The following is a 15,640-nucleotide window of genomic DNA, read 5'->3' on the forward strand; positions in this document are numbered from 1 at the left end:
GCCATAAGGAGTTCTCGACCCAGGTTCGTGAAAACGTCCAGACACAAGCAGCATCCTTTAAATAAACTGGCTCATAAATCAGAATTAGGGCCCATTCCAGTTTGTTGAAAAATAACTGTATAAGAGAGAGAAAGCTGGGCAACTAATGTTTCTGAAATATATTCAGCAAATATTGTTGTTTCTCCTCCTGTTCTTCCTGTCCATTAGTCTTGAAAGTGACACATGCGTTGCCCGGGTGACACTGATGGATGGGCCAAGGGCCGTCGCCGCGGTGACACCACRCGTTTCCCATGGACACACACAAACAGTCGGCGGGCAGGCTGTCAGTCAGAGAGGTGCAGAGCAGCACAGGGCCCAGTCTGGGCCAGAGTGCAGAGCCCTTGATTAGGCCTCCACTCATGCCAGCACTCTGCTCTCCCCCCCTCTCACCTCCCCTCAACCCCAATGCACAAAGGAATACAGTGGGACTACAATAACAACCTCTGTCAGTCTGTGTGTGGGGACGCCTTGGCCAGCAACCTCTGGCAACCCAATCCCTCTATGGGAGAGATCGAGGGAAAGAAACTGCCTGGGCCACAGTGGTGGCAGTACCGAATGCTGCCTAAAGGTGGCGGTATTGCCCTCTTATTTTCTTCGAAAAACTTGCTAGTAAAGAAATGATAGGGTAGTGAAGTCAGTGTATAATGAATAAGCCCTGGCACATTCAAGGTGCACATTGGAATATTTTAATCCTTATTTGAGATGTCTGTTATGGAATGAATGTGGAGACCATGGAGGCATTTGTAGTGCTAACTGATAACATTGTSTATTTACACGGCTGGCAGTTTAGCCCACAAAGTCATCACCCTCTGAGATAAGGCCGTTTGTTTATTTCACTTAACTGCCATTATACTATTGTGATTTTTACCAGTCACGTAAATTATGTCGTACTATTTAAGTCTTCAAACATGTCAAGCACACCATTCCACACCAGTCCACTCTTCACCCAATCATCCTTTCCTACAAGTCCTGAAAGCAGAGAACTATGCAGTGCTGGACTGAGCTGGACAGGTCATGCAGTGCAGTTTGAGTGGAGTGGGGAACGGTGGAGCTGAGGGGAGCTAAGAGCAGGGCACCGGGCTGGTTTATTTGTGTTTGAACTCTAATCTGCCTGGCCTGATTAATGATCCTGATGAGGGGAGTGACAGCGCACTGCTCAGGATGATGGAGGGAGGGGAGAGAGGAGAGCAACAGCGCTACCAGGTTTATTTGGACCCGGGGTTGAGGGAGGGAGAGCGAGGGATGCAGCCAGACCAGGGGAAGAGGTGGAGGAGGGGGATGGAGAGGTGAAGGAGGAGGTGTAGAAGGAAGGGGCGATTCCTGTGTGCTCCGTTCAGGGACGGGGTGCTGACTGAAGGACCCTGACCCCCCGCTCGGCAGGAACAGCTTGACTCCATCAACCACTACACATGCTGAGGCTGGGGCCATCCAACACACACTGCCTGGGTGTATTTAGCCAGGCAAATGAGTATATGCCTCATCTTAACGAGGCACTCAGTCCAGAGAGCAGGCTGCTGCTGCTGGGCTCAAGGCAAAGTTGTTGATCCCATCTAACAGTAAGTTCCTGTATTTTCTGCATGAAGCTGCCCAAACGCACAAGTCAGAATCATATTTATGACTCAAACATTAATTTGTTATTGTATTGTTTGAAATGTCTCTCTTAATTGTTGTTGATAGACAAAAGTGCCTTGGGCTTCAATGGGAGCGCAGAATCAGCCTCAGCCTTGCAGAATGTAATGCTTAGTTCCTCACAGGGGTCAGGGTTCAACTTTCAGGTCGCCAGCTAATGATAACTTGCGCTAAAACCCACAACTGGGGAGGGCATGTCTGATGACACCTGGCGACCAACTTTAGTTACTGTAAATAGAGTAGCCTAATTCGCAATGAAGCTTTGTATTGCATTATTTATATGTAAAGAAGGAATAAAATATGAGAATGCACTGATGTCTCCCATTAAAATAATGATGTCCTCTGTTTCACTGGGCCTGCCTTTCTGTCTGTGTCTGTTGCATGGGTGTCTCCATCTGTGTGTGTCTGTGGCTCGATGATTGTTAGTTGTTAGTTAAGCTCTGCGTCGGAGGCTGTGCGGTGTAGTGCAGCCCTGTCACTCAACCCTCTGGACCAACAATGGCACAAATTCCTCTCTGTTTGTTTGGTTAAGGACCGGGCTCTCACAAACCCAGAAACTCCTTAGAATCCCCAAGCAGCTTCACCCCTGAACTGAGGCCCGTGTCACTCTGAAATCTGCCGTCAGACCACTAGCAATGAAGTTCATTGCGTGGCTCGTGAGTAATAGTGAACAGCGAAAGGCTTTGTGTTCTTTGTTTCCCTCCAAAAACGGAGGGGACTGGTTGACAAACGGGTTAAATCCAGCTTGGTAGCACACTTAGCAGAACATGTAAACATGTCAAGGTGCGTTCAGGGATATTTTCAGTGATAATCCGGCCCATTGAAGGTTGACCGTRTTAACTGTGAGTCGTCATTCACAYGGCCATTGTGACTTTAGTCCCTGAGCCCTTACAGTCAACTCTGGGAGCGCAGACATCCACACACACACCAATGACACATGCACAGCGACACACGCGAAGGGTACGCAGCCCCACGGCCAGGCCCAAAGCCCTGGGAGGAAGACGAGGGTGAGGAAGGAGAAATTCCTATCTTGTGTAAACATTTGCGGAAAAATTACGCTGGAAACAAAAAAGGCTAAAACAGGCGAGGATTATCCCTCAGAGATGAATAGGGGCCAATTATTTAACTTGGCAAGTCAGTTAKGAACAAATTCTTATTTACAATGACAACCTACCCCGGCCAAACCCGGACGACGCTGGGCCAATTGTGCGCCGTCCTATTGGACTCCCAATCACGGCCGGATGTGATACAGCCTGGATTCGAACCAGGGACTGTAGTGACGCCTCTTGCTGTGCTTTAGACCACTGCCTGGACAGGGTGAGGTGCTGCTGGAGGGTGGTACAAGGAAAAGACTTAGACTTGCTTTCGATGAGAATGACAGATCTATAACTCACATTTCTACGTACATTTGATTAGTTGCCCAGAAAGTTACATATTATAGTTTAAAGGAGAATTAGAAGGTGCCCTTAGTGGTCATGAGTAGTCAAGGTGAGACTCAAACCGGTCTGTAGTATTCTGCACTGTCTCGTCTCCCAAGTTTGAGACATTTAGCTCGAAGACCCCTTGAAGAAAGTGTGGTGAGCCTAACGGTGACTGAAAAAACAAATTGAACATGGGTGATGATGAACAATGGCTAGTATGAGTATGGTGATAAACTAATGTAATAAATGTCATTTCTGTTAGCTTTACACAGGGGGATATTTGGTAGTCATATTTAATATGTTGAAAAAATTCAAGAAAGAAAGAACATATCAGATTGGCGGTGATCTCTGTAAGTCCTCCATGGCTATCAAAAGCTGACAGTTTTTAATAAAGTTTGTGTCAGCAGTATGGATCAAGAGACTTCTCACTTCACTCCCTGGCTGGAATCTCAAGGCTGTCTCCCTCAACCATTCACATCAACTGACCCGTTGAATTCCCACACTGAGTTGCAGTAGGATTAATTTACACCCGTCTTAGCGACTGTATTAGTTCCCAGTGGGTAGTTCTTGAATTATGGTGGCATTTGCTCATGGCATTTAATTTTTTTACATTTGAAAGCTGGAATTCTTAATGGTGAAATAGCTACGTCCGTTTGCGATATTACCACAACAAAGACAACAGTGAACAATGTTTTTTTTTACCCTCGGATATCATTGCACGTGTGATAGAAGAGCACAACTTTTTTAGTAGTTCCTCAGCTCAGCAACATAAACAATAATGGCGGTAGGGGCAGCCAGTGGTGCTGTTTCCCCTTACTACGGATTCCGTCTTTAAATGTATTTAGGTGCACCGTCCCATTCTAATTCAACTAATATGGTAGCTTAATGACTTTTTTTTTTTCAAGACCATTATGTTAACTTTGTGCCACCAGTAGGAGTAGTAACACCGATGATGGTAACGCCAATGAAAATGTTTAGGTACATTTACTGAAATGGAGACCACAAATTATCAAATGTAAGGTCATCAATCCTTTAAATATTATTTACTATGGTGATATGATTAATCATTTTGCTTTCAATATTGTTTCCCTTCATTTAAACTGGCAAACACCAAGTGAAACTTTGGATTTAGACACACCAAATGATCAATGGAATCCTCAAATGTATGACATTCTTAAAGGGTGTGATTAGCTAATAATTTTATTTTGAATATAGACCCTACCCCTGATAAGTTTGCCACTGGAGAAAATGCTCAAGGTATATCTTTGTAATCAGTGATTTTCATGGTGGTGACACCGATGACATAAAACTGAGGGATACACATTATACTAGTAAAACATATATTTTTAATAGCCTTTGTTTTTATTGATATATACTTTTGTTCACTGTCTAGCATTCAAAATAATAGATATCTCTCAATCCCCAAATCTACGCCTCTACACATCACCAGCGGGACAAGCCAGTTTGCTAGCCCCCAGTAGTTACAAATAGATGTTTTGCGGTATAAAGGACTTACATACAGTATGTTATCTTATTAAATAACTTGCACGTTTTTAATGTCACATGCACAAGTACAGTGAAATGTCTTTCTTGCAAGTCCTAAACCCAAGAATGCAGTAATCAATATCAATGCAGTACTAAAAACAAATACAAATAAGAACATGAGAAAGTAAGTAAGCTATATAAATATAGCGTCAGTTTCAATACCATATTTATAATGTGCAGGGATACTGGAGTGATAGAGGTAGATACACTACATGACCAAAAGTATGTGGTCACCTGCTCGTTGAACATCTCATTGCAAAATCATGGGCATTAATATGTAGTTGGTTCTTCCTTTGCTGCTATAACAGCCTCCACTCTTCTGGGAAGGCTTTCCACTAGATGTTGGAACATTGTTGCGGGGACTTGCTTCCATTCAGCCACAAGAGCATTAGTGAGGTCGGGCACTGCTGTTGGGCGATTAGGACTGGCTCGCAGTCGGTGTTCCAATTCATCCCAAAAGTGTTCGATGGGGTTGAGGTCAGGGCTCTGTGCAGGCCAGTCAATTTCTTCCACACCGATCTCGACAAACCATTTCTGTATGGACCTCGCTTTGTGCATTGGGGCATTGTCACGCTGGGCCTTCCCCAAACTTGCCACAAAGTTGGAAGCACAGAATCGTGTAGAATGTAGTTGTATTCTGTAGCGTTAAGATTTCCCTTCATTGAAGTTTAGGGACATACCATGAACCAGACCATTATTCCTCCTCCACCAAACTTTACAGTTGGCACTATGCGTTGGGGCAGGTAGCGTTCTCCTGGTATCCGCCAAACCCAGATTTGTCCGTCGGACTGCCAGATGGTGAAGCGTGATTCATCACTCCAGATAACGTGTTTCCACTGCTCCAGAGTCCAATGGCGGCGAGCTTTACACCACACCAGCCGACGCTTGGCATTGCGCATGGTGACCTTAGGCTTGTGTGCGGCTGCTCAGCCATGGAAAGCCATTTCATGAAGCTCCCGATGAAAGGTTATTGTGCTGACGTTGCTTCCTGAGGCAGTTTGGAACTCGGTAGTGAGTGTTGCAACCGAGGACAGTTGATTTTTACACGCTTCAGCACTCAGCAGTAACGTTCTGTGAGCTTGTGGGGCCATTTCCACTTCACAATAACAGCACTTACAGTTGACCGGGGCAGCACTAGCAGAGTAGAAATTTTACGAACTGACTTGTTGGAAAGGTGGCATCCTATGACGGTGCCACGTTGAAAGACACTGAGCTCTTCTGTAAGGTCATTCTACTGCCAATGTTTGTCTATGGAGATTTCATGGCTGTGTGCTCGATTTTATACACCTGTCAGCAAAGGGTGTGACTGAAGTAGCTGAATCCACTAATTTGAAGGGGTGTCAACATACTTTTATATATGTAGTGTATGTTTAGGGGTAAGGTCACAAGGCATCATGATGATTGTAAACACCTATGTGAGAATGCTGTTCATTGTCTACATCTCAGTGTTCAACACTATAGTGCCCACAAAGCTCATCACTAAGCTAAGGACCCTGGGACTGAACACCTCCCTTTGCAACTGGATCCTGGACTTCCTGACGGGCCGCCCCCAGATGGTGAGTGTAGGCAACAACACATCTGCCATGCTGACCCTCAACACAGGGCGCCCCTCAGGGGTGCGTGCTTAGTCCCCTCCTGTACTCCCTGTTCACCCACAACTGCATGGTCGCTTACGACTCCAACACCATCATTAAGTTTGCCAGTGACACGGTGGTGGTCGGCCTGATCACCGACGACGATGAGACAGCCTATAGGGAGGAGGTCAGAGACAGTGTGGTGCCAGGACAACAACCTCTCCCTTAATGTGAGCAAGACAAAGGAGCTGAACGTGGACTACATGATAAGGAGGGCCGATCACACCCCCGTTCACATCGACGGGGCTGTAATGGAGAAGGTCGAGAGTTTCAAGTTCCTTGGTGTCCACATCACTAAGGACCTATCATGGTCCAAACACACCAACACAGTCGTGAGGACGGCACGACAATGCCTATTCGTTTTCAGAAGGCTGAAAAGAATTGTCATGCTCAGATCCTACGGCTGCACCATCAGGAGCATCCTGACTGGTTGCATCACTGCTTGGTATGGCAACTGCTCAGCATCCGACCGCAAGGCGCTACAGAGGGTAGTGCGTATGGCCCAGTACATCACTGGGGTCAAGCTCCCTGCCATCCAGAACCAGTATACCAGGCGGTGTCAGAGGAAGGCCCTAACAATTGTCAAAGACTCCAGCCACCGAATTCATAGACTGTTATCTCTGCTACCGCACGGCAAGCACTACTAGAGCGCCAAGTCTGGGACCAAAAGGCTCCTTAACAGCTTCTACCCCCAAGCCATAAGACTGCCGAACAGCTACCCAGACCATTTACATTGACCCCCTTATTTTATTATCTATTATAATTTTTTTAGCACAGGCTCGAAGTACACTCACTGGACTCTAACCACACACCCACACGTACTACACGAACACTCCAACACACACCCACAACACATACACACATGCATATTGACGCCACACACACACATACATTCACACTTGTCACACACATTGCTGCTACTATCTGTTTATTATCTATGCAGTCACTTTACCCCTACCTATATGTACATATTACCTCAATTACATCGATTACCCCTAGTACCCTTTTTTGTTAGTTAGTTAGCAGTTTTATGGCTTGGGGATAGAAGCTGTTCAGGACCCGGTTGGTGTCAGACTTGATGCACTGGTACCGGTTGCCGTGCGGAAGCAGAGAGGACAGTCTATGGCTTGGGTGGCTGGAGTATTTAACAATTTTCCAGGTCTTCCTTTCACACCACCTGATAGAGGCCCTGGATGGCAGGGAGCTCGTCCTCAGTGATGTACTGGGCTGTCCGCACCACCCTCTGTAGCGCCATGTGATCGAGGGCAGCGCTGTTGCCATACCAAGCAGTGATGCAGCCAGTCAAGATGCTCTCAATGGTGCAGCTGTATAATTTTTTGTGGATTTGAGGACCTATGCCAAAACATTTCAAACTCCTTATTAACGACTGTGCGTGTGTGGGCCATTTTTTTATTCCTTTGCGATTTGGACACAGACAAACTTGAAGCTCAGTTAAATTAAACTGAAAATGTTTTAAAGTGTTTTTACATGGTGCCAAAGTCAAGGGACAGTATTCCCACCGCATTTCAAGAATGACCCCAATAGAAGGCCTCAGCAAAGGGTCATCCGCAAGTCACCTTTTCGTCACCCTGAATCCAACCTCCCTCTGTTACAGCTGGGGAAAGACATGGCTTTTAACTGAGTCTGAGGTGGAGGGGAAACTGAGTTTGACCGAACACAGTGGGGTSCTGTCCTGATGGTAGTTCTSCTCTCCTCAGTGGAGGTGAAGGCTGCGACATGGGCTTATCAACATCAGATAAGGACAGATACACGCTGGAATGGCACTTAATTTATTACACATGGCTTCTTAGGCCATTATCTAAGGAGGAGAAGTGGGTTTCTGTATGAGAGAGAGAGAGAGATGTACTATGGGCTGAGGTTTCTCTGTCTAAACTGGTTCACCCACCAGCCAACCACCACAACCCTATGTAGGCCACCAGCGCCTCTGGCCATTTTTCCTGCTTTGACTTCCAGATGTCAATAAAATATGTAATTATAATCACCTACCTCAACTCCTAAATCATCTAGTCAGGTCTGGCCACACAAGAACCTTCCTTATTACTAGTGGTGTAAAGTACTTAAGTAAAAATGCTTTAAAGTACCATAAGTAGTTTTTTGGGGTGTCTGTACTTTACTATTTATTTTTGTCAACTTTTACTTTTATTTCACTTCATTCCTAAAGAAAATAATGTACTTTTTGCTCCATACATTGTCCCTGACACCCAAAATTACTCGTTATATTCACACACTTATCAAGAGAACATTCCTGGTCTTCCTTACTGCCTCTGATTTGGCGGACTCACTAAACACTCATGCTTTGTTTGTAAATGATGTGTCTGCCCCTGGCTGTCTGTAAAGAATTTTAAAAAAGAAAGAAAATGGTGCCGTCTGGTTTGCTTAATATAAGGCAGGGTTCCCCATGTTTTCTGAGCATTTTTTGTATTTTTTATTGTTGGACATAAGACTTTAAAAACACAAACAAATCAGCTCCAAGTGATTTTAATTTAGGAAATCCTAAGTATTTCCACGCATAATAGAGATATACACTGACTGTACAAAACATTAGGAACACCTGCTCTTTCCATGYCTCCTGGAGTATCGAAGGTACTACCCCTGACAGACTGACCAGGTGAAAGCTGTGATCCCTTGTTAATGTCACCTGTTAAATCCACTTCAATCAGTGTAGATGAGGGGAAGGAAAGGGGGATACCTAGTCACTTGTACAACTGAATGCATTCAACTGAAATGTGTCTTCCGCGTTTAACCCAGAGGTGCGGAGGGCTGCCTTAATCGACATCCARGTCTTCGGCTCACAGGGATGGGAGGAGACATGTTAAAGAAGGATTTTTAAGTCTTGAGACAGGGATTGTGTATGTGTGCAATTGAGGGTGAGTAGGCAAGACAAAGYATTTAAGTACCTTTGAACGTTGTATACGGTAGTAGGTGCCAGGTGCACGTGTGTCAAGAACTGCAACGCTGCTGGGTTTTTCACACCATTTCACAAGAATGGTCCACCACCCAAAGGACATCCAGCCAACTTGACACAACTGTGGGAAGCATTGGAGTCAATATGGGTCAACATCCCTGTGGAAAGATTTTGACACCTTGTAGTCCATGCCCTGATGAATTGAGGCTCTTCCGAGGGAAAAAGAGGGCATCTCAATATTAGGAAAGTGTTCCTAATGTGTTGTACCCTCAGTGTACGCGATAGTATACAAATGTAAGCAAGGTTTGAAATAATCTTTTAGTCAAATATTATATCTGTTTAGGCTTCTTGCGTTATGTTTGCAGTCTTCAAACTATTTGTAACTATGTTACGGCCCCCTGCTCATCGCTCAAGAAAAAATTGACACATGACTGAATCTAGATGATGATCTCTGATATTTGAAATGATTTATACTTTTACTTTTGATGCTTAAGTATATTTTAGCAATTACATTTACTTTTGATACTCAAGCATATTTAAAAACAAATATTTTTAGAGTTTTACTCAAGTAGTATTTTCCCGGGTGACTTTTACTTGAGTCATTTTCTATTAAGGTATCTTTACTCAAGTATGACAATGGCCTTGGTATAGTGTTATTTTGTTAGTTTGTTGACAACCTGGCTGATTAACAATATTGGGTTGTTAACACGTTTGTTTTTATATAAATAAATGTGGGACACATAAAAAGGCAGTGTAGAGCACCATTGCACATCATGCATTGCTCTAATAACTTTTGAAAGATTGTTCCGAAGTTTGCCTCCCAAAAATGTATTTAACTCTAAATGAAGTCGCACAAAAATGTGTTTTCCTACGAATTAAGCCAGACAAAAATGCATGAAATACTTTTTGTACATATTTGCACTAATTGAGTGTGAGATTGTGTTGATGAGAGAGARTTTCACCGACCACTTTTGGCTCGTGAGCCTAGTTTCAGAACTACTGGCTAAAAAGTATACAAAAGCACCGGAAAATCCCTTTAAAATTGTTTCAATCATTCGAAATGATATTATACTGTATAGTAATTTTGTGTATAGCCTTTATGCCAAAGTATTCACAGATGGATATTAGTATTCAGAGATATCTCAAAACTCCAAATAAGCATCAAGCTGATTACTATAACCATTAAGCTTCCTATAACCTTTAATAAGGGAAAAGCATCAGCAGTGTAATGTCCAGATGACAATTTCCTTCCAAATGTATCTCTTCTGCATGCATTTGCCCTGGGGCCCTTGTGTTATCAATTTGACACAGATAGCCATAAATCAAAGACTTATCTTCTCCCGCCATGACACTATAACCCCACTTTACAGCCAAAACATTAGCTTGGGGTTTAGCTGGGAGGGGGGGATAGCTTGACTGGCAGAACCAAAAGATTACGTTCTCCTCTGACTGTCCTGTCGCTCCTACCACAGACAGAAAAAGACAGAGCTGCAGAGATGGGCTCGTTGTGCAACACTGACAGATTGCATGCTGGGATAGCCCCGGGGTGCCWGTCGTTTGCGGTCCTGATTTATGCCCTCTTTCCTGTTTAGCCAGCTCAAGTTCGGCCTGTCTGTGTGTGTGTGTGGTGCGACCGCCTGCCAGCATATAAATGAAAACCACACCCGCACACTGCCATGCACTAATTCGTTTCTGTTCTGGTACTCACCAGTACTCTTTTATCTCTGGCATTTTGTTTGTCGCAATGATCTTGTGAGAGATGGCTGGCATGTTCTGGATGTATGTGTGTGTCTGCTATAACACTCCCTATAAATATACAGTCAGCTCCAAAAGTATTGGGACAGTGGATTTGTGTTGTTTTGGCTCTGTACTCCAGCACTTTGGATTTGAGATTTAATTTGAGGTTATTTTCATCCATATCGGGCGAACCGTTTAGAAATTACAGCACTTTTTGTACAGTGCCCCCCCCCCCCCCCCCCCCACCTGAATCGTGAATAATGATAAGTGACAAAGTTATAGACGCACATATATCTGTCTCTTATACACATCTAGATGTGTATAAGAGACAGGAATTGTGAATAATGATAAGTGACAAAGTTACAGATGCACAAATATCATACCCCCAAGACATGCTAACCCCTCACCATTACAATTTGATTTATTTAACCTTTATTTAACCAGGAAAAGCCCATTGAGACCCAGAGTCTCTTTTTCAAGGGAGACCTGGCCAAGAAGGCAGCAACAATCAATACATTACATAATTAAAACATACAACAACATGATCCAGCCTAAAAAAAGCATTTACACTCCTCTGTAACAGTCTTCCCATCAATATTTTCAATTCATTCAGTGGCACTAACATATCTAGATGAAGCATGGATTGTAGACTATTCCATGCGTCTGGTGCACAAGAAGAGAAGACAATCTTGCCTAATACTGTGTCCTGGGGACTTTAAGTAGCACCCACCTAGCAGACCGGGTATGGTAACTGCTGGTGGTGAAGMAGACTACAGAGGTAAAGAGMGAGTTTTGTAGATGAACACATACAAATGTATCTTTCTGAGCAGATAAAGTGAGGTCCAACCTACCATTTGGTACAATGTGCAATGGTGGGTGAGTGACTTAACATTTGTAGTAAAGCGCAAGGATGCATGATAAACAGAGTCCAGTCTCTYTAAGACGGAGGAGGCTGCATGCATATACAACAAGTCACCATAATCATTTACAGAGAGAAAAGTGGCCTGAACAAGCTTCTTTCTAGTTATAAGCGGGAGGCAAGCCTTATTACAAAAATAAAAACACKATTTCAATTTAAGCRTTGTCACAAGATTATCCACATGAACTTTAAAGGACAACTTGTCATCCAACCAAATATCTAGGTATTTGTAGGATGACACTTTTTCAATGGATAAGCCACCAGATGTGACAATGCTAACGTTCTCTGGCAGAGTTCTAGCTCTGGTAAAGGTCATGAYTTTWGTTTTTTGTACATTCAAGACCAGTTTGAGACCATAAAGGGAGGCCTGCAGTGACTGAAAAGCAGTCTGGAGCTCTTCAACTGCCTGAACCAGAGAAGGAGCACATYAATATATAACTGTATCATCTGAGTATAGATGTAACTTTGCTGGTTAGCATTTTGTGGGGGTATGATATTTAGGCTTCTAACTTTCTCATTCACGATTCATTCAGGACTATCAGTAATCATGGTAGCATCCACATMAATCTAGACATTTTTAGAAATGTTTTATTCTTATTTACAATAAAAGTGACTCCAAAATGACACAATACATTATTTATCATTCATTTCTATTGGGCACAAAATAATCTGAAGCACAACCAAAACAAACAGCAAATGCGTCCAAGTTTGTAGAGTCACAAGCTTGATGTAATGATTGKGTGCTAGGAATATGGGACCAAAAACGTCACTTTTGACTATTTTAATACACATAGAAGTGAATTTGTACCAATARGTTTGGTCTCCTAAAATGTAGTGGACTATGTACAAAAAGTGCTGTAGTTCACCCMATATGMATGAAAATACCCTCAAAATAAAGCTGACAGTCTGCACTTTAAACTCCATCGTCATTGTCTTTCAAATACAAAGTGCTGAGTACAGAGCCAAAACAACATAATTGCCACTGTCACAGTACTTTAGGAGCTCGCTGTTGTAGAACCCGAGAGAAGAGCGTTCCAAATGTATACGTCTGTGCACACGAAATGACTCCCACTGTTTTAACATGACAGTTCTATAATAGGGACGTCAGTCTCACGGCCAGGCGGCAAATCTCAGGATCCATGCACATAGGCCAAGGTATATATATATATATAACTACAGTCATTTGTGTATGTAATGTAGCCCTTTGGCCCTGTGTCATACGTTATGACAAATGAGCTCAGTGCCAGAGTATAGGCAGGGTGATCATTATGTGGAGGCCTATACTGTTGGAACAGTATCCTGTTGTGTTAGGCACTCACCTTTAGCCAGTGACAAAATATCTCTCCGTCCCTGCCCCTGCCACTTCCACTGACTGGGATGGGAAAGTCAAGAGGACATGAACTTGGGGAGAAATGCCAACTTTCCCTGTAAATATGGAGGAGTTCCAGGAGTAGGGTATGTATCCTTTCCCTGCTGTGGCTGACAGTTACAGTAAGTGACCATGAGACCATGAGAAACAGCCAGGGCTGCACCATCCGCGCCAGCAGGAGGGGGGAGTATCACAAAGCCCTGATAAGAATATTAACTTCAGACACTGTATGCTCCCCCCTCCTCTCGACCAGTCCAGGGGAGGATGTCTTGATGGTGGTGTTGCTGATTATGACAGTGCATCTGCTATGTTCTGTTGTGCTCTCCCATTGCAGGCTGAACAGGCCAGGGTCTTCATTAAAAGTGTGTTAGGTTGCCTCCCCCGTGCTCCGGCCTCACCCATCTCTCCTCACCTTCCCTGGCCTGAGATCTCTCCGCTCGCACCCCAAGCCAACAGCCCAGCTCACTTCAGCACTGACGTCCAACAAAAACAGCAGGACCTGGGAGAACCCATGGATCACATTTTCCATACTACCTGGTTGTGCACATCTACCCCAAACCTCCCACACGCACACTATTCTCTCCCTCTCTTTCTCTCTCTCACTCACACACACTAGATTTTCTTACAGAACAAAACTCCAGCATCATGTAAGATTTGTATTGTTTTAATGTAATGAAAAATAATTGTTATGCTTCAAATTGTCCAATTAACTTATACAGACATCTGTGCCGGGCATGAGAGCCCATCCTTGAACAGTATTAATCATTGGATTCACCAGGATGTTGAATGCTTAACTTCGAACTTTAGTCTTCCAATATACATTTTGGTAAGACTCTGGACTGTGGCCCATTGGCCAAAATCCTCTGAAAGAGTCACTGCCTAGAGTCGACTTCAGACTTGACCACATCCACTGGATACATGATGGACAAAAACCTCAAAGTACATAGTTTATTATTCCCTTGTGAGAATTTCTTGAGCGCAGTGCAAGGTGGTGACTTATAGTGGCAAGTGTTAGTAGGTGTTTGAAGGTCTGTAGACAGTAGATACAGGTGGTCCAATATCTTAACACACCACAGCACTCTCCACATTAACCTAATACCTCTACTCCTCTTCTTCAGGTATTTCCAACACTAAGTTTACCTGACAACATGATACACCTAAACAAAAAACGGAGAATGCTTGAGGTTTAGCTGGATATAAAGATGAACTTGTGTTGCCATTTCCTGGTAGTTGTAATGGATAGCTCATGCTGTGGTGGCTGTTGAAAGGCTTTGCCAGTTCCCACAGCCATGCAGATGTGGCCCTGGCTGGCTGCAGTTCTGTGAGAGTCTGCTCCACTGTCAGTAAGGGATCTGTACTGTCATTAAGGGCTCTGAACCAAAGGAAAGACAGCATGGCACAGCATGGTAAACCGGGTTAGACTGCATGGTAAACCGGGTTATACGGCATGGTAAACCGGGTTAGACGGCATGGTAGACCGTGTTAGACGGCATAGTGGTAAGGGCTAGACAGCATGGTGGACAGGGTTTAGACAGCATGGTGCAGCATGGTAGACAGTGTTAGACAGCATGGTAGACAGAGTTAGACAGCATGGTAGACAGGGTTAGACAGCATGATGCATCATGGTAGACAGTGTTAGACAGCATGGTGCAGCATGGTAGACAGTGTTAGACAGCATGGTGCAGCATGGTAGACAGGGATAGACAGCATGGTAGACAGGGTTAGACAGCATGATGCAGCATGGCAGACAGGGATAGACAGCATGGTAGACAGGGTTAGACAGCATGATGCAGCATGGACCTCGACAGGGCCTCACAAGGTTGTAGATAGACTTGATAAAAAAGGTATTGATGAGATAACAAGTCAGAGATACAATTTGAAACATACGCATATCAAAACACAGGTCCACATGGTCAGCAGCGGGTATTACACGACTGCATGGTGTATTTCCAATGGGTTAGAAGAGACAGCATGATGATCATGGCAGACAGGATGACAGCATGGTAGAAGGGTTAAGACAGCATGATGCATGCATGTAGACCACAGGTGGGTTCAACCCTGCCGTGCTGCAGCTCCGTAATGCAATGCATAAATCTTGCTAACCCGGTTCTTTATCTGTCAACTTGAATTTGCAGGTCCAAGCATGATGCGGGTGGTCGTACGATTCGGCGTGATCTCTAATCTCGCTCATAACCAAACGTTCATTCTTCTCATATATCTATGCACGGGTTAGTATATTTTGTCGCCAAAAAATGGAGACTATTTCCTAGGTGAGAACAGAGTTAGACAGGGCATGGTGCAGCGATGGCAGACAGAGGATAAGAACAAAGCATGGTAGCACAGGGTTAGACAGCATGATGCAGCATGGTAAGCAAGGGTTAGACAGCATGATGGAGCATCATGTAGAACAGGTGGTTAGGA

The sequence above is a fragment of the Salvelinus sp. IW2-2015 genome, linkage group LG15 (assembly GCF_002910315.2).
Source record: "Salvelinus sp. IW2-2015 linkage group LG15, ASM291031v2, whole genome shotgun sequence".
Taxonomy (NCBI): domain Eukaryota; kingdom Metazoa; phylum Chordata; class Actinopteri; order Salmoniformes; family Salmonidae; genus Salvelinus; species Salvelinus sp. IW2-2015.